Source organism: Triticum aestivum, chromosome 4A (assembly GCF_018294505.1).
Source record: "Triticum aestivum cultivar Chinese Spring chromosome 4A, IWGSC CS RefSeq v2.1, whole genome shotgun sequence".
In the NCBI taxonomy this organism is placed as follows: Eukaryota; Viridiplantae; Streptophyta; class Magnoliopsida; order Poales; family Poaceae; genus Triticum; species Triticum aestivum.
Window position 1 is genome coordinate 271,428,950 of NC_057803.1, and position 19,641 is coordinate 271,448,590.

The following is a 19,641-nucleotide window of genomic DNA, read 5'->3' on the forward strand; positions in this document are numbered from 1 at the left end:
ACAGTGATGTACGGACCAAGAAGGCAAGGCGGCGCAGGGCAGCCGCGGGTTTGGTCGGCGGCAGGGCTAAGGAGATGAGGCCGAGCACCTGGCCATGACGACGGGAGAGAGATGAAGGGATTGGGCGGTGGCTGCGGTTCTCTCTCTCATAGCACACAACACAGAGGAAAGAGATCGAGAGAGATGTGGCGGCGCTATGGGAGGGAGGAAAGAGATCGAGAGAGAGTTAGGTTTGGTATAACATCCTAAATTTTCAATTTGGTAGGTTTTACAATTTTAGCTAAGCATCTATGCATATTGTTTGAAATTGAGTGGCTTTTGATTTTTTTCAAAGGCAGTTGAGTTTCTTTTTTTGAATTTGAACATGATTGGCAATTGTAATTTATTTCAAAAAATGCCTGACAAATACTTGAGCAAAATTATGAGAGGAGTAAACATGACACTCCAAAAATGTCAGAAGAAAAATATGGCCAAAAAGTTTGAATTCAAATTTGAATTTTATTTGGGATTTCCAGAAAATGTTATTTTTAGTTTGTGTTTTGCCTCTGGAAAAATGTCCCCGTTGTAGGATTATTTCCCTTGAGAATTTAGATATATATATATATGTCCTATATAAAAATATTATAGTTTTCTCTTATTTTTAGTTTTTCCTCTCTGCCTAAAAAAAGGAAAAGGACTGTAGCCCAGTGCCGAGGCCGCAGCCCACGAGCGCCGAGGCCGCCAACCCAGCGCGCCACACGCCCGAGCCGCCTCCACTTCGGTCACCCGACCGAACCCTCCTCTCCCTCTCTCACCGACGCATCGACCCCACACCTTCTCTTTCCCCTCGCCCACGCTATGCCGCTCCAGAGCATGCCCGAGCGCCGCTGCGGTTCCGATCTTCCCGCAATCGTGCTCCGAAGCGGCCCCCTCCTCCAAGTTGATGTCCTATAAATACCTACTCCCTTCCTCCCTCGAACCACCTAAAACCCTATCCTAGACCCCACCACAGCCCACGCACTCGCGAAACCGATCTCACCGCCGCCACCGCAGTTCGCCGCCCATTCCGACTCCGGTGAGCACTCCCTCGACTCCAATTTCCACCCACGTACTCCCGTCGTCGTTGCCCACCTGTTTGACAAGGTCTTCCGCCCTCTTATACACAGAAATGACGCCCTCGAGCTCGACCACCGCCCGCCGGAGCAAGAGCTCACGCGAGCACGTCTCCCTCGCCTCCGTCGTCTCCAAGCTCCAGCGACCTCGTCCTCGACCTCCCCTAGCTCTACCGCATCTTCTCAACTTCTTCGCCACCTTCGCCGACCACTGGAGATCCCCGCCCCGCTTGACGCCGACCGCCCCCACCCTTTGTCACCGTCGACCACTGCTGCAGCCACCTCCCCTCGCCGTCTGATCTGAAACCTAGGGTCTAGATTAGATCACACGAAAGGTTAGGCTTTTTTAATAGTTCGGTCTTTTCCCGGTTTAGTTACGGTTTTACTTCAATTGATCTAACCGATCGGTTATTTTTTTTAGCCGCGGGCGCGTTTTAGTTAGTGTTCGCCTGAGCGTTAGATAGGCCCTGTAGCGCCTGTTTTTTAGTTATTTTTAGTTTCTATTTTTTTTAAACAGAATATTTTTGTTCTTGTAAAGTCTATATATTTTAGGTTGTTTAATATTTTTAGTTGATTGTTTTTTTGTTAGTTTACAAATTTCTTGTAGTTTCTGTATAAAATATGTTTAGACATGTTTTAGTTTATAAAATAGTTTTATATTAATTTTAGTCAGATTAGTTTTTCTGCTATAAATTGAGCTAGAATTATTATTTTTAGGTGATTCTTTTTGTCCCTGCTTAGTTTTTCACCATGCCTAGTAGTAGGAATTTATTTGGGTATTTTTAGGCTTTATTAAAAATAGTTTTACCTGAAAACAAGCTTTTCTAGTTTTTTTAGCTGGCTGCTATTTTCTGTTGTTCTAGTTAATTTAGGATTTTATTTCACCTCTGTTATAATTTATTTTAGATTACTTTCTGTAGTTACAGAGGGTGAACTTTTATTTACAGACAAATAAAATTTTTAATTTATTTTTTTCTTGCTAGTTGTTAGTTTGGAGTTCTTCGAGTTTTCTTTTGTTTTGGTTTGAGTGCTTGTGTGATTTCCTTTAGCTTGCTGTTATATTGTTTAGTGGAATATTTATTTGTGCTATATTTTGACTCGATAGAATTTCCGGAGTGCGAACCTTGCTATCTCGAGTCACTAGCGTTTGAAGACCGTCAGCCAGGCAAGTCATTTGATCATGTTGTACAATACCTATGATTTTGTTGCATTAGAATTATTCCTCCCCACCATGCATGCAGTAGGAGAGTTTTAAGTTATGTCTTGAGTAGTATCATGAGATAGGATGAACCCAATTCCCCTTGTTACCATTGCCCCGGGACGATGTAGTTTGCTTTGCTATGCTTATAGACGGGGTTGGTTGAGAGATTCATAGGGGAGATGTGAGAGTCAAGATGATGATAAACCCATGAATTCAAGCTCAAGATGGACTTCAAATTCACTACTGGGTGGAGGACGGTTGACGGGCACCCTGGAGGAACCAGCGGATGGCCGGGATGCATGGAGAAGCGCCATGACATCTTGCGGAAAGCTTCCCCAGCCACGAAGAGACGGATGGATACCCCTTGACCAGAACCTTACTTGTGTAGCCACAAGACATTATGGGCTCTAGCTGGGTTGACCTTAGGCGTGACTCTAGATGGACGGTGCCAGCAGATGTAGAAGAACGGTAGGACATGGATGGGCATCGGCAGTGCCCAGAGAAACTCTACGGAAGACCTTGTTTCATTCGTCCCGTCTTCAAACACCATGCAGTGCGAGGACATAAAGGAGGGAATGAATCTTGCAGGTAAAGTGCAGAAGACTCTGCAGAGTAACAACTTAATCGATTAGCCTTGTCCCCGGTTCCGGACAAATGAGCCTTTGGAATTGGAGTATCTCGAAAATCTCAACACCGAACAAATAAATTATTTGAGGGGTTAATTAATAATTGGGAATGAGACATTGGTTGGCGGAACCATCCCTATAACAACCAACATTTTGTAGAAATTGCAAACAAGTCCTTTGTTGTAGGGAAAAACTGGCTTTTTCGCAAATACATAAAACTTAGAGCCCCATAGCCAAATTGCATATAGTGTTAGCAATTTTATTGTTGTTCTCTCTTCATGACTTGCCCGCATATTCAAAAATGCTGACCTACACAGCTGCAACGTCTTATGTTGCAAAGGAGTTTTCTGACCAGGAGTGAGGCTATGTTCCACGCTTGGCGATTGACCTTTGGAGTCAGATGGACTCGCTATTCGTCTATGCTTCCACAGCTTTATTTAGTTTATTTCTCATGAGTTGGCCTTCGGCCGAATTTCTTATGATGTAATAAAGGCTCGATATGAGAATCGTGTAATAAATTCACGTGTGATTGAACATTGAATCTTTTCATCAATGTACTATGTGTGCCAGCATGATCTTGGATGGTACAGCTACACACAGACTTGACCAATTTTGGGTCAGGTCGTTACAGAGATGGTATTCAGAGCACACGCTGATCATAGGGCGTAACCCGTAGGATCGGAAAGCCATCGGAAGAAACTATTTTATTTTATGTCCTTATCGTTCCGTAATTCTCCCCTGTTCATTTTTGACTTCTCTCCGATTTCAACATTCTTGATGGCCGTCAAGTTCATCCCAGTTCTGCTCCCGGAGTTTTGCCAGCCAGATGAGACAATGCTTTTCGGCAGGAGGCTGGTCCAGATCATCAAGGAATTGAAGATTGGTCTGCCGTCTATCATCGGGACCCCTATCATGGCATTTCCAGAAGATCCTCGCTATAGGATTAAGGTACACATACCAGGGAGGACTTTCGGAAGTCTCTCGGCGCCCGTTGACTTCAGGTTCACTGCTCCCACTTGGATCCTCAGGAGAGACATAGCAGTTCATACTTCACTTGGACGCATCCAGGAGGAATATAGGGCCGAACTCGTTGGATCAGACCACACCATGATTTCTTGCAGGACTGCAGATGGAGAGCTCATCCGCACCATAGGTGACAACTCTGTTCGCTCATATGTCCAAGACATGGAGGCTCACATCAGGGCTCTAGAGATTCAGATGCGCAGGAGCTTGAAGATGGTCCAAAAGTTGCATCTTCGTGAAATGGAACTGGAGGATGCAACACGTGAAGCACACTATGAGCATGAAGAAGAAGTCTAGGATTTTATGGATAGACTCGAGGACCGGGATAAATATATTGCCACACTGGAGGAGAAGATGTATCTGGGAGAAGACCTTTATCCCAGTGGAGATGATGGACCCCTCGTGAGCAATGACCAGGATTATGAGGAGAGCTCCACCGAAGGAAGCCTCAAGAGGAGGCGCGACACCAGAGGACGCCGCACCAGAGGACGCAAGGATAATTGATGAAGACATTTAGTCGACCGCCATGTTATTTTATTTTATTTTCATTGATCAGTTAGGCCGTTATTTTTGATTAGTCGTGATATTTTGTAATCCGAGATTGAACCTTGTTTGAGATGAATGAATAAATGATTGGTGTGATTATGTTTGTGCATTCATTTGGGTAGTGCTATTTTCTCATTAGACCCTTGTTCTACTCTATTTTCTGATCCACTCCAAAACACCAGATGCCTCCGAGTAGTGATTCAACAGCTGAATGCCTTAATGCAAATGCTCATCCAAAACCAAGGCAACAACAACAACAATTCACCGCCACCACCCCCTGTCGATAACCTGACCCGGTTCCTAAGGCTGAATCCACCGGTGTTCTCTAGTAGCACCGAGCCGATTGTAGCTGATGATTGGCTCCGCAAGATCGGAAGGGGTCTAGCAACTGCTGGATGCACAGGTGTGGAGAAGGTGCATTTTGCCACATATCAACTGAATGGACCTGCAGTCTCTTGGTGGGAGAACTACACCGCCACTTATCCGGTCGCCACTATGACATGGGATCAATTCCAACAGGCTTTCTGCACCGCTCATGTCTCAGCTGGAGCCATGAGTCTGAAGAAGCATGAGTTCCGCAACTTACGTCAGGGGAACCGTACTGTGGGGCAGTATCTAGATGAGTTCAGCAAATTATCTCGCTATGCCCCAAATGATGCGGCCACAGATGCCGCAAAACAGGAGAAGTTTCTCGAGGGACTCAATGATGAGCTGGGAATGCAGCTAATGGTGGCTACCTTCAACAACTACCAGGAGCTGGTAGACAAGGCCACCATACTTGAAGGCAAGCAGCAGTAGATTGATAGCCGCAAGAGGAAGTATAGCCAGGGGAAGTACAACTCTGGAGCTCAGCAGAAGCCCCACTATGCCCCATACTCGGGAGGACATACCCATCACACCCATGGAGGACATAATCATGGAGGACATAACCATGGAGGGAATGGGAACAATCGCAACCACGACAACAACTCCAAGTCAGGCAATGGAGGCAATGGCAACTAGCACCGCCCTGCTCCGGCTCAGAAGGATCTGAGTCATATCACCTGTTTCAAGTGCCAGAAGACAGGACACTATGCCACCGATTGTCTGGAGGCCAAGCCGAGGAATGGAAACTGCAACGGCAATGGAAGCTCAGCAAAGAAGCCCAACCCTTTTCCTTGTGCTCAGGTGAATCACATTGACGTGGAGGACGTCTGATCAGCCAGACACTGTGGTTGGTAAGTTTTTATTAAATTCACGTCCATTATTGGTACTCCTTGATTCTGGTGCAACACATTCATTCATATCAAGGGTAGTTGGGGAAAAGTACGGATTGCCCACTAGGACCCTTAGAACCCCGCTTCAGGTCACTTCCCTAGGAGGAGAGATGATGGCAGGCTTAGGCTATCATTCAACCCTCAGCATCGGAAATCATGATTTTCCCGTAGACTTCATAGTCTTAGAATCCCAGGGATTGGACGTGATCCTAGGCATGGACTAGTTGACAAAGTTTGAAGGGAACATCGACTGCGCCCTCAAGACGATTTTGCTCACCACCGCGAAGCAGAAGAGGATCAAGTATGTATCCAGATGCACACCGATGAAGAATCAGGTCAATTCCCTCATGAGAGTTATTCAGGAGGAAGTGCCTATAGTACAAGATTTCCGGATGTATTACCTGGCACAGCCCCAATTTCCAGGAGACCTTATCGGATGCCCCCGAATGATTTGGAACAGATCAAGAAGCAGATCAAGGAATTATGGGAGAAAGGATATATTCGCCCAAGTTCGTCACCTTGGGGAGCCCCAGTTCTTTTGGTAGAGAAGAAGGATGGAATCCTAAGAATGGTTGTAGATTATCGTTCATTGAACGACGTGACCATCAAGAATAAATACCCTCTGCCGATGATTAATGATTTATTTGATCAGCTAGTTGGAGCCAAAGTATTCTCCAAGATCAATCTTCGATCAGGGTATTATCAGCTGAAGATTCGTGAACAAGATATATCCAAAACAGCTTTCACCACCAGTTATGGTTTATATGAGTATACCGTCATGTCATTCGGATTGACTAATGCCCCTGCGTATTTCATGAGCATGATGAACAAGGTATTTATGGAATATCTGGCCAAGTTTGTCATAGTGTTCATCGATGACATATTGGATTTCTCCAAGAGCGAGGAAGAGCACACGGAACATCTACATCTAGTTCTGGAGAAACTCCGAGAACATCAGTTATATGCCAAGTTCAGCAAATGTGAATTTTGGTTGAAGGAAGTAGGATTCCTCAGACATGTTATTTCAGGAGAAGGAATAGCAGTTGACCCCACCAAGGTTGAATCGGTCACCAACTGGCAACCCCCCACCACAGTCAAGGAGATCCAGTTTTCTCGGACTTGCAGGATATTATCGGAGATTTATTGAGAATTTCTCCAAGATTGCTAAGCCCATGACGGAGCTGTTGAAGAAGGAAACTAAGTACGTTTGGACCAAGGATTGGGAAGCCAGTTTTCAGGAGCTGAAGAAACGTCTGGTTACAGCCCTAGTGCTCATTTTGCCGGACATACACAAGGATTACCAGGTATATTGTGATGCTTCTCGTCAAGGACTCGGAGGAGTGCTCATGCAGGAAGGAAAAGTTGTAGCTTATACCTCCAAACAGCTACGACCTCACGAGATGAATTATGCCACACACGATTTGGAGTTAGGAGCCGTAGTGCACGCACTCAAGACCTTGAGACATTTCCTTGTCGGAAATAGTTGTGATGTTTACTTGGATCATAAGAGCTTGAAGTATATTTTCACGCAGAAGGAGTTGAACCTCAGGCGGAGGAGATGGCTAGAATTGATCAAGGACTATGACATGATATTGCATTATCACCCAGGAAGGCAAATGTTGTAGCAGATGCCTTGAGCCGTAAAAGCTATGTGAACACCCTCATAGCTGGAGGATTACCTCAGGAATTAGCCGACGATCTCAGAGATCTCCAATTGGAGATAGTACCAAGAGGATTTGTCGCCACCTTGGATATTCAATCCACTTTGACCGAAAGGATCCGAGAAGCCCATCAGATGGACAAGGAAATTGCAGAGATAAAGGAAAAGATGAGTAACGAAAAGGCTAAAGGTTTTCGTGAGGATGAACACGAAACTTTATGGTTTGAGGATCGTATCTATGTGCCCAATGACCCAGAGGTCAGGAAGTTAATTCTTCAGGAGGCCCATGATTCACCGTACTCGATTCACCCAGGCAACACCAAGATGTATCTGGACTTGAAGGAAAGTTTCTGGTGGACAGGTATGAAGAAGGATATTATGGAGTATGTAGCAGTATGCGATGTTTGTCAGCGAGTAAAGGCAGAACACCAGAAGCCGGCAGGGTTACTTCAACATTTGCCGATACCCGAGTGGAAATGGGAAAAACTTGGAATGGATTTTATCACAGGATTACCCAGGACCCGTTCAGGTTATGATTCTGTCTGGGTAGTAGTTGATCGCTTGACCAAGGTAGCTCATTTCAACCCCGTGAAGACCACATATACTAGCGCTAAGTTAGCCAAGATATACATGACCAGGATCGTATGTCTGCATGGAGTTCCGAGGAGTATCGTGTTAGATAGAGGAACACAATTTACCTCAAAGTTTTGGAATCAGTTGCATGAAACTTTGGGTATGAGGCTGGAATTCAGCACAACTTTTCATCCACGGACAGATGGACAGACCGAGAGAGTCAACCAGATGCTGGAGGACATGTTGAGAGCCTGTGCGCTAGATTACGGGTCTAGCTAGGATGACAACCTGCCGTACGCATAGTTCTTGTACAATAACAGCTATCAGACCAGTCTGAAGATGGCCCCTTTCGAAGCTCTATAAGGAAGGAGGTGCAGAACACCACTGTTGTGGGATGGTGTTGGAGACCGAAAACTTGTTGGTCCCGATCTTATCAGAGATTCTGAAGAGAAAGTCAAGTTGATTCGAGATAGACTCAAGATACCCCAGTCGAGACAGAAGAGTTATGCCGATAGTAAACGCAAGGAGATAACGTATGAAGTTGGAGACCGAGCATATCTTCGTGTGTCCCCACTTCGTGGAATCAAGAGATTTGGTGTTAAAAGAAAGTTAGCACCCCGGTTCATTGGCCCATACAAAATCCTCGAACGCAGAGGAGAAGTTGCATACAAGCTGGAATTGCCGGAAGGATTGTTAGGAGTTCATGATGTCTTCCATGTTTCCCAGCTGAAGAAATGCCATGCTGAGATGGCTGATATTCCTTTGAGGGACACAATTCCCCTAGAAGCCATACAACTTGACAGTGATCTGACTTATGAGGAGAAACCCATCGGAATTCTCAAGACTGCGAACAGAGTTACCCGCAGCAAGATCATAGTTCTGCAAGGTTCTCTGGAGCCACCACTCCGAGGAGGAAGCCACCTGGGAGCGAGAAGAAGATCTCCGCCGAGACCGCCCGCACCTATTTGCTAGCCAACCCGAATCTCGAGGGCGAGATTCATCTTAAGCTGGGTAGGTTTGTAACATCCCAAATTTTCAATTTGGTATGTTTTACACTTTTAGCTAAGCATCTAAGCATATTGTTTGAAATTGAGTGCCTTTTGATTTTTTCAGAGGCAGTTGAGTTTCTTTTTTTGAATTTGAACATGATTGGCAATTGAAATTTATTCCAAAAAATGCCTGACAAATACTTAGGAAAAACTATGAGAGGAGTAAACATGACACTCCAAAAATGTAAGAAGAAAAATATGGCCAAAAAGTTTGAATTCAAATTTGAATTTTATTTGGGATTTCCAGAAAATGTTTTTTTAGTTTGTTTTTTGCCTCTGGAAAAATGTCCACGTTGTAGGATTATTTCCCCTGAGAATTTAGATATATGTATGTCCTATATAAAAATAATATAGTTTTCTCTTATTTTTAGTTTTCCTCTCTGCCTAAAAAAAGGAAAAGGACCCCGGGCTCGCCAGGCCAGCAGGCCCAGCGCCGAGGCCGCAGCCCACTAGCGCCGAGGCCGCCAGCCCAGCGCGCCACACGTCCGAGCCGGCTCCGCTTCGGTCGCCCGACCGAACCCTCCTCTCCCTCTCTCACCGACGCGCCGACCCCACGCCTTCTCTTTCCCCTCGCCCATGCTATGCTGCTCCAGAGCACGCCCGAGCGCCGCCGCGGTTCCGATCTTCCCACGATCGTGCTCCGAAGCCGCCCCCTCCTCCAAGTTGATGTCCTATAAATACCTATGCCCTTCCTCCCTTGACCCCCCTAAAACTCTAGCCTAAACCGCACCACAGCCCACGCTCTCGTGAAACCGATTTCGCCGCCGCCGCCGCTTATTCCGACTCCGGTGAGCACTCCCTCGACTCCAATTTCCACCCACGTACTCGCCTCGCCGTTGCCCACCTGTTTGACAAGGTCTTTGTTGGTTCAATTTCCGGCGTATCTCGTAGTAGGGGTCCTAAACTAGGTGTCTTGGAGCGATGGTAACATGGACACGGATTTTACCCAGGTTCGGGCCCTCTTGATGGAGGCAAAACCCTACGTCCTGCTTTTGATTGTATTCATATGGGGATAGTACATAGTAGATGTGTCTACCACGAGATGGTAATGAATATGAGATTGTCTATTGACTAGCCTGGCCTCGGTTTATATATGCACCGTAGGCCTAGGGTTTAGAGGAGTCCTTGTCTTGGGCGCCAAGTCTTGTGGGATCCTCCTTGTATGCAGCATGGCCTATCCGAACTGGCCCAATAGTGAACCACCATGGGGATCTTCGGCCCGATCTAGCTGGTCGGGAGACGACATGGTGAGTACCCCCTAGTCTAGGACACCATAAGTAGCCCCCTGAACCGGTCTTCAAGTTGGGGACGCTCCTTGATTCTTTCAAGATGTTCTTCATCTTTGGCCGTCGGTCTTGAAAACTGGTTCAACAAATCTTCTCATCTTCAATCTTGAGGATCGCCGAAGTAAATCCGAAGACTTTACATGTCGGGTATCCGAGGAGCTCCTTTAAGTTATCAGCCTTTATAATTGCCTTGTTATTTTTATGCCATACCTCGGGTTTGAAGTTGTTCCTAGGCGGCAGTGTGCTCTTGCGTCCAAGCTCTAACGCCGGACTGCATTCGAGGTATCTTTCATAGCCGAGCACCAACGCCAGACTGCTTCCGAGCTCCAACGCCGGAATGTATCCGAGCTCCAACGCTGGACTGTATCCGAGGAGTATTGTTACAGCCGAGCTCCAATGCCAAACTCTATCCGAGCTCCAACGCCGTACTATATCCAAGCTCCAACTCCGGACTATATCTGAGGTGTCATAGATCACCTTGGTTCAAAAAAGTTGAAGGAGTTTAGCCGAGCTTAATACCGGAAATGCCCTCTATGGAGCCAGCCACTTGCGCCCGAGCTTTATGCCGGACTGTTTTCGAGGTGGTGCACCACCCCAACTGCGGGCCTATTTTTTGTCAATATTTTTGATTGGTGCAATTTATTCTCTACCGAGATATATAGACAGTAGCCCTCAAGGTGTGTATCGGTCTAAAACCCGAGATGCACCAGAAGGATGACATAAGACCGCTGATCCGAGTAGCCCCTGAGACATAGGTTGTTTCGCAAAATCGGCCTGAGGATCAACTCCTAGCTCAGCAAAATACTTTGGGTCACAAAAAGCGGTGTGCAAAGTCCTCGAGAATGAGGTTGGGTGTGGCCGACCAACCTGAGGATCATAATCTCCTCGAAAACTAGATTGCACTTAAATTTTCTGCATTGGATTGCCAATGTAGTAGCCCCCCCAAGAATTGGGTTGGGGAATATGACCGACCTAGGATCGTACCTCCTTGGGAACTAGTTCAACTATCATGTACGTTTTGACAATACCGAGGTGGGGTTCGGCATAAAAGATGTCGAAGTGTAGTTTTAGAAAAGAGTTTCACGCCGAACACCTCAACCAAGAGAATGTCCTGCTTCCTGAAAGTAAAACATAAAATAAGTGAAAAGATGTTATAAGCTCAAAGGACAAAAACATGCGTAAAAAACTAAACGTCTAGATTGAATCAAGATGTTTTGGTGCCAATAAGAAATTGGTCTTAAAATTGTACTTCCGTCGTGCTTTGACATGACAAATCCGATCTCTAGACTTCAAGTGGGCCAGCCTTCGGCTTCAAACTCCTTATCCCGAAGGCGGAGTGTTTCTCAGGCCAGTTTAGCGAACTAAACACGAGTGGCTTTAGAGAGAAACCAGGCTACCCGGCTATTGATCATACACCTGAGTCGATAAAGGAGTGGTAGAAAAAGATTTTGCAACGACTATGAAGAAAACATCTATTACAAAACTCCTCATATTAATTTAAGAGCCCCAAGTGACTTGGTTGAAAGAATTTTATCTATAATGAGTGTATGTACCGAAGTACTTATATCAAATCTGTGTTCACCCAAACTTTAAAGGCGTCTTAACCGACCATCGGCTTCTCCCTCTTCGGTCAAGGACCGAAAAGTGTCATGTACTCCACCTGTCGAAAGCATCGACGGTGTTTCCGATAACCAGGCAATCAGGCCATAAAGATGTAACAGACAAAGCACGCTCAGCGAACTTATGATATATTACTGACGAAGTGTAAGAAGCATCTTCGAAGAAAATAGTACCTCCACCGATACCTTTCTTCGGTTGCTCATAGTTACTATGAGGCTTGTGTAATAGATTTTTTGTACTCATGAGTTCCGTTGTGTGCCGACCATTATTTAAAACAATAAGAGAGCTAGCTTTCGGCTTCACCCAGTCTGAGGTACTAACTCGGATGACCTGGTAGTAACAATCACAGAGGTACTCCCTTTACCGCCTAGCCAAACAATCGGGAACGTGGGGGTAAGCACAGGAGCTAGGCAACCCAGCTTGCGAAACACATAAGTCAACATGGTGCATATTGTGGCGTAATACACGAACAAGGAACGAAGCCATACAAGTATAATCATATGCAAGAGGAAAGGCTTCATAAAAGAAGCCCCTAAATAAACGGGGTATTTTAATTTGTGTGTCACAAACAAAATTTTGACAAGGAAGTTTTCCACATACAAGTTTTTACCAATAAGGTATAATGCTTGATCGAACCGAACAAAATTTAAAACTGAAAGTTTTTGAACATGAAAGCGACTTAGCTGGTTAATGTGCTCGGTGTCGATGCGCGGCCCGAGCTTACGGTGGGACAAGGTCCCAGCCCCCAAGCCGGTCCCGAGGAGGCAGAGCGAAGAGCTCGGTATTCTGAAATGGTGACATGGCACGGCCGAGCGACGAGTTCGGCATTCCGAAGTGATGAGGCGAAATTCCCAGTCCGACCAAGTTGACGGAGCAGGTCGATGATGTGACGACGGAGTCCCCTCGTAAGCAAAGTGATGCCACAATTTGGTCGATGAAAGTGGGGCAACGGCGTCGGCACGCCGAGGTGACAGCACGGCCCGGTCTAAGTCAATTGCCTGCACAGATGAAATAGTGCAAGCCAGAGATGATAAAAAAAATCCTCCACTTAAAATTAATTGAAGTGATGTAAATAATTAGAGAAATATAGCCTGAGAGCCGAGGTCTGTTTGCAGATGCAATGTTCGTAAGACTGCGGACGAAGACGCACAGACAAAATGCCGGTTAATGCAAAGCTAGTTTGCACTGCTCATCAGTTAGACTTAACAAGTTGTTCTGCAAAAACTAGCACTTGACTGAGTTAGTTATGCGGCAAAGAAAAATACTTCTTTGCCAGGTACTAGTGCACGATAGCGACATTTATGTGCCGAACTAAAATAGAGAAAAAATATAAAGGAAAATTATAGAACTCCCTGATGGCCACGGCCCGTGCGGGAATGTCCTCGGCATGTAATTGCATGGTACAGGATGTGCTCGGTGCATACTCCTCGGACCCGGTGATGCGCGACACGCGAGGCCAGTACCCAATTGATCGCGATGGGGCGCGGTCGCTATGATTAGACGTCGCAATTTGTTGATCTTCCTACCGCGATAGAATGCAAAATGCTGTGTATGTGCAATTTTCCTTCGGACCTTGATCATAGATAAATCTGATTTTGTGAGGTAAAAGCGGATGATGCAACAATTAGTCAGGGACTCAAATCAATATGGCACATGAGATCTAGCCTCTCACGCCTGTGCTAGCGAGTAGTCCAAGTAGTAGTACTACTACTCACGTTAAGGTTAAACCAATCAATCTAATACATGCAACATGCATGGAAAACAAACCACTAGACAAAAGTTGCCACCATGCTTTAATTAAATACAATAGAGAGAAAAGGGAGGATGGAGTACCTCCCTGTGCATCACGCCGATCTGTACTGACAGTATTCATCAGAAATGCGCAGTAGTACTACTAGTTAAATAGCAATATTTGTCAACCGAGTCTTGCTGCAAAACTGATCATCAACTATCGTTAGCGCTTTGGCATACAGAAGCAGCAAAAAGGAAATACTAACGTAAGTGGACGATGGTGACCATCCATGCGCAGAAAAGGAAAAAGGCATATAGGAAGGAAAAAGACAAAAGAGGAAAGATCTCCCAGGATGGCCGGCCGCTGCCGTGGCGCGTCCTCATCTGCGTATGGCACTAGCCTGTCCTTGGCACTCCACGGGATCAGGGCTGTATAGGAGCCAGCGCATGGTTGATCTCGGATGCGCTTATCGCTTCGTTCGGACACCGCCATTTGCCGATCTCTGGACTGCAATAAGACCCCGATGTTGCAATATGAGCCAGCCATTCTAGAAAATTCTTCAGACCTTGATCTCAACTTGATCTGTGAACAAAGCTTGCAAACCGGCGATGAAAAATTCTCATAAAAACTTGTGAAGATCCGCTTTAATTGAAAAAATATCACCTGATAATCTCATCGATCCATGACGATCACCTAGCAGGCTCTCAATGAAAGAACCAATGTCGGTTCAATATCCGGCGTATCTCGTAGTAGGGGTCCTAAGGTAGGCTTCTTGGAGCGCTGGTAACATGGACACGGATTTTACCCAGGTTCGGGCCGTCTTGATGGAGGTAAAACCCTACGTCCTGCTTTTGATTGTATTCATATGGGGATAGTACAGAGTACATGTGTCTACCACGAGATGGTAATGAATATGAGATTATCTATTGACAAGCCTGGCCTCGGTATATATATGCACCGTAGGCCTAGGGTTTAGAGGAGTCCTTGTCTTGGGCGCCAAGTCTTGTGGGATCCTCCTTGTATGCGGCATGGCCTATCCGAACTGGCCCAATAGTGAACCGCCATGGGGGTCCTCGGCTTGATCCAGCTGGTTGGGAGACGACATGGTGAGTACCCCCTGGTCTAGGACACCGTCAGTGATCCTCCCTCATACATGGAAACAATGCCCTCGAGCTCGACCGCCGCCCGCCGGAGCAAGAGCTCACCCGAGCACGTCTCCCTTGCCTCCGTCGTCTCCGAGCTCCAGTGACCTCGTCCCCGACCTCCCCTAGCTCCGCCGCATCTGCCCGACGTCTTGGCCACCTTCGCCGACCACCGGAGACCCAGCCCCGCTCGACGCTGACCGCCGCCACCCTTTGTCACCGTCGACCACCGCTGCAGTAAGCCGCCACTTCCCTCGTCCTTCGATCTGAAACCTAGGGTCTAGATTAGATCACATGAAAGGTTAGGTTTCTTTCGGTCTTTTCCCGGTTTAGTTACGGTTTATTTCAATTGATAGAACCGGTCAGTTATGCTGTCTAGCGGCGGGCACGTTTTAGTTAGTGTTCGCCTGAGCGTTAGATAGGCCTAGTAGCGCCTGTTTTTTTAGTTATTTTGATTTTCTATTTTATTAAAACATAACAATTCTGTTCTTGTAAAGTCTATATCTTTTAGGTTGTTTAATATTTTTAGTTGATTCTTTTTTTGTTAGTTTACAAATTTATTATAGTTTCTGTATAAAATATGTTTAGCCATGTTTTAGTTTATAAAATATTTTTATATTAATTTTAGTCAGATTAGTTTTTCTGCTATAAATTGAGCTAGAATTATTATTTTTAGGTGATTATTTTTGTTCCTCCTTAGTTCTTCAAGACACTTCGACAGGTTAAAACAAGTCCAGCAACACCGCCCGAATGTGCCAACAAATCCCGATAGGAGCTGCACATATCTCGTTCTCAGGGCACACTCAGATGAGACATCCTACGAGTAAAACCAACCCTCAAGTTGCCCCGAGGTGGCCCCGCAGTCTACTCGGTCGGATCAACACTCAGAAGAGCACTGGCCCGGGGCGGGGGGGGGGGGGGGGGGGGTTTAAATAAGATGACCCTCAGGCTTCGGAAACCCAAGGGAAAAAGAGGCTAGGTGGCAAATGGTAAAACCAAGGTTGGGTATTGCTAGAAAAGCTTTAATCAAGGTGAACTATCAAGGGGTTCCCATTATAACCCAACCGCGTAAGGAACGCAAAATCTGGGAACATAACACCGATATGACGGAAACTAGGGCGGCAAGAGCGGAACAAAACACTAGGCGAGAGGCCGAGCCTTCCACCCTGTACCAAGTATATAGATGCATTAAGATAACATGGCAATATAATGATATCCCAACAAGAAAATAATGTTCCAACAAGGAACGGTCTCCAATCTTCACCTGCAACAAGCAACGCTATAAGAGGGGCTGAGCAAAGCGGTAACATAGCCAATCAACCTATTGCTAGGACATGGTGGGTTAGAGGTTTGACATGGCAATTTGGGAGGCTTGAAAGCAAGTGGTAGGCATCGTAGCATTGGCATAGCAAAAGAGCGAGCATCTAGCATAGCAAAGATAGTAGTGATTTCGAGGGTATGATCATCTTGCCTGCAAAGTTGTCCGAGTTGACTGGATCCTCGAAAGCAAACTCAACGGGCTCCTTGTTAGCGAACTCGTCTCCCGGCTCTACCCAAACAAGACAAACAAGCAACAAGGACACAATCAACCACGTGCAAGGATCAAACAATATGATGCAAAGATGGTATGCTATGCGGGATGCGATGCGGGATGCATATGCAAGATGTGACAGGGAATGCATGAACCTGGCCTCAACTTGGAAATCCAAGTGTGCCACTGGAAAGATGATATGAAATCTCTTGAAAATGATATAAAGAACGCCGGAATCGGAGTAACGGTTTGGAAATTGTAAGCAATTCAAATATGGTCACGTTCTGCGATTTACAGCAAGTAGCCATCTAAATGCAATGAAATGAACATGCTACATCACTCAAACATGGCATCAAAATACATGGCAGGGATGCATTCAAGATGCTTGACAAAACTCTAGCACTGAGCTACGGCCAAATCATCCCTTAACAGGTCCAAACAAGCATGGCAAAAATGCATATGGTAAACAGATTTTAGACTTAGTGAAATTAACACTTGTCTAGAATTTCAGATCAGGTAGCACTCTTTGGAGCAACAAAACTACATGCTACAGGACCTGAACATGGTAAAGCAAAACATGGCATGCAGCTACTCAAAGAGCTTAACAAAAGTCCCTTAGTGACCTTGAGCCAAAAGGGATGAGATAAAACAATTGCAAGCATGTGAACATGGCAAAAACATAATCAGTTCTCAGACTTAGTGAAAACTGGAGCATGCTGAAAACAGATATCAAGTAGGCATGTTTACGAGCTCGATGCACTCACTACGGAGCAAGTCATGATAAGCTAAGCATACAACCATCAATAATGCACAAAATGCAAGCTAGACATGGCAAGAACAATAACATAGCATGCACGGATCAACTACAACATCATCGGCAAAATCGCTAACAAGTAGACAATCTGCCCAGATTCACGAAGTACCAAAAGTAGAGCTCAATTGACTCAAGCTAGGGTGCTCCATAATTGCAAACAAATACATGGATGGATAGAGCACTACAAGATTAACAAAACATTCTTACTGATCATCCTCAAAAGAGGCACGGATCACTAGGAAACAACATGAACATATGGCCATATGAGATAAACAGCTCAAGGACTTAGTGGAAATGCTAAGTCCCTGAAATCAGCATTACCAAGTGCCTCACTTAACAAGCTTGTGCTAGTCACCACACACATCACAAAAATATATGGGTTGCACCTCTGAAAAGATAGCAAAACCCTTAACAAAACATATGTAGAGCTCATGGGCATATCATGCACACAATAATCATGGCAAAAATGACAAATATCTAAATGGAGCAGCAGATCTGGCAATTATCTCAAGTATCCCTCTTCTAACAGCATTTCGGGCATCAAGATGACCTCAAATGAAAATGATGTAATGGAATGAAATGATGTGCTCTCTGAGACAAACATTTTGATATGCTATATGCCCAAAATGGAGTTACGGATGCGGAGTTACGACACGATGAATAACGCAAAAAAACTAGGGTTTTGGGGGAAAGTCAACCGAGATCTAGATCCAGATCGGGAACACTGTAGCGCACGGACGCCGAGGTTCACCGGAATAGGGACTTGCCGGCCGGCGTGGACGCCGAGAAGGGCGGCGCGGACGTCGAGGAAGGCGGTGAGGCAGCGCCGGAGCGGGACTTGCCGGGGCGGCGCGGCGTAGCTCCATGCGGTGGCGGGGTGGCCGCAGCGGCGCTCGCCGGAGCTCGCTGGCTCGGCTGGGAAGGAGGCGGGCGGCGGCGGAGATGCGGTCGGGCCGCGGGGCTCCTTTGGCCCGGGCGGAGGAGGAAGGGGGCCGGCGCTGGGCCTGCGGGCCCGCGTCGGTGGCGGCGACGATGCGGTCCCCCGGGGACACGTGGCGGCGGCGGGCGGATGCGTCCGGCTCCGTCCGGACGTGTCCGATTGCGGCGGAGACGAATTTTTTAGGGTTAGGGAGAGAGGAGATCAGCGAATTTCGGGAGGGGTCTTTAAATAGAGGTAGGGGGAGCTAGGAGAGTCCAAATGAGGTGCGGTTTTCGGCCACGCAATTGTGATCGAACGATCTAGATGATGGAGAAGGTTTTGGTGGGTTTTGGGACAAATTGGAAGGGTGTTGGGCTGCAACACACACGAGGCCTTTTTGGTCCCTCGGTTAACCGTTGGAGTATCAAACGAAGTCCAAATGGTACGAAACTTGACAGGCGGTCTACCGGTAGTAAACCAAGGCCGCTTGGCAAGTCTCGGTCCAATCCGGAAATGTTTAATCCCCACACACGAAAGAAAGGTAGAAATGACCACCGGAGGAGAACGAAGCGCCGAAATGCAAAACGGACAACGGGGAAAATGCTCGAATGCATGAGATGAACACGTATGCAAATGCAATGCACATGATGACATGATATGAGATGCATGACAATGATAACAACACACGGAGACAAAGACCCGAACCCGAGAAAATAAAATAACTTAATGCCGGAAACGGCAAGAGTTGGAATACATATTGGGTAAGTTACACCCGGGGTGTTACAACACTCCACCACTACGAAAGGATCTCGTCCCGAGATCTAGGACTGAAAGAACACCGGGTACTCAGAACAGAGGTGATCCTCGCGTTCCCAGGTAGCTTGACGGTCGGAATGGTGTGACCACATGACTTTGAGAAATTTGATTGACTTGTTGTGAGTCTTGCGTTCAGTCTCTTCGAGAATAGCAACGGGGTGCTCATGATATGAGAGATATTCTTGGAGCTCAATGTCCTCGAAGTTGACCGTGCAGTCAGGAGTCTTGAAGCACTTTCGGAGCTGAGAAACATGGAACACATCATGAACATTTGCAAAGTTTGAAGGAAGCTCGAGTTGATAGGCGAGATCGCCTCTCTTGCTGACAATCTTGAAAGGTCCCACGTATCTGGGGGCAAGCTTCCCTTTGATACCGAAGCGACGAGTACCTTTCATTGGAGAGATGCGGAGGTACACATGATCTCCGATCTCGAAAGCCAAATCACGGTGCTTACTGTCATAGTAGCTCTTCTGGCGGGATTGGGCTGCTTTGAGGTTGTCTCAAATGACTTTGCACATTTCCTCTGCCTCTGTGATTTAGTCATTTCCCAAAAGCTGACGTTCACCGGTTTCAGACCAGTTGAGAGGGGTACGGCACTTCCTGCCATACAGAATTTCAAATGGGGCCTTGCCCAAACTTTCTTGAAAACTGTTGTTGTAGGAGAATTCAGCATAAGGAAGACAATCATCCCACTTCATGCCGAAGGAGATCACACAAGCCCTGAGCATATCTTCAAGAATCTGGTTGACACGCTCG